Here is a 972-nt window from a genome sequence, read left to right as displayed (position 1 = left end):
GGTCTAATGCTACAGGTGCAGAGGGCCAACCGAGAGGAACTCCGCAGGACCTGTCCCCACCGCCCTGGAGGGGGTTGGCTGCCCTGGAGAGGTTTGGCTGCCCTGGAGGGGGTTGTCCCAGCCNCACAGCGGGGCTGGCAAGGTTCCAGGAAGGCTTGGGCTCCACTCCCAGCCTCTTCCTGGGATGAAGGCGAGCCGCACACTCAATCCTAATTTAAATGCAGCGCGCTTTCCTCCTTCCATCCCCTCCCCACCGTGCTGTCAGGCACGTACCCGCGCAGGCCACCGCCGAGGCTCCCCAAACGAATACTGTAGCTGTGCGTGGCCCACGCGTCCCGCAGACTACCTGCCTAGGGGGTCCCCGTCCGGGTCCGCCAAATCATGTCCACATTCCGAGCTAGCTAGCGCTCAGTCCCTGACCCCCCCCCCCCCCCAATAAAGAACCCAGCGTCACAGGCAGCAGGAGGGGAGCAGCCAGACCCATGCCAGGGAGGGGCCCGTGCGGGCGAGTCACTGTCGCCTGTCGTCCTCCCACGCCACGCCCGGTGCTTTTTTTTCTTGNATCAATCCGGTCCCCCGAACCCCCAGTCCCCACTTCCCTCCAAGAGCAGCGTCCCTGCCTACCACCCCCAAGGTCCCTCCATCCTCCACGAGTCCCNCAGGCCGCGCCCGGGCCCCTACCTCACCTCTCGCAGCTCGCCGCTCTCCCTCCACCCCTGCAAACCCACCNGAGCCCAGGACGCGCAGCCTGGCCGGGGGGCGTGGGGTGTGTGACGCGCATGCGCACGCGACNATTCGCGCGCACCTGTGTGAGCGCCCCCGGGGCGAGCGAACCTTCCACGCACCTGTGCGAGCGTTGCGATTCTGTGCGCTTTCCCGACGCCGGGAACGCGCCGGGCTCCTCCGCACTCGTGCCAACCTCCGGGTTGGCAGCGACTGATTACTCCTGCGTATGCCCTGCACTTGGAGGGA

General features: G+C 66.9%; 1 protein-coding gene across 1 annotated transcript in view; it reads right to left on the bottom strand.

Moving 5' to 3' along the window:
* Kbtbd11 (kelch repeat and BTB domain containing 11) overlaps positions 1-953 on the bottom strand; it is a 21,422-nt gene extending 20,469 nt beyond the window's left edge. The window contains exon 1 of the mRNA XM_021170134.2: positions 846-953. The gene's annotated coding sequence lies outside the window, so the exon portion shown is untranslated. The remainder of the gene's footprint in view (positions 1-845) is intronic.
* Between the last annotated feature and the right edge of the window lie 19 nt (positions 954-972).

This window comes from Mus caroli, chromosome 8 (genome assembly GCF_900094665.2).
Source record: "Mus caroli chromosome 8, CAROLI_EIJ_v1.1, whole genome shotgun sequence".
NCBI classification, from domain to species: Eukaryota; Metazoa; Chordata; class Mammalia; order Rodentia; family Muridae; genus Mus; species Mus caroli.
Note: the sequence above shows the minus strand (reverse complement) of the source record. Positions and strands in the feature narration are given on the sequence as shown.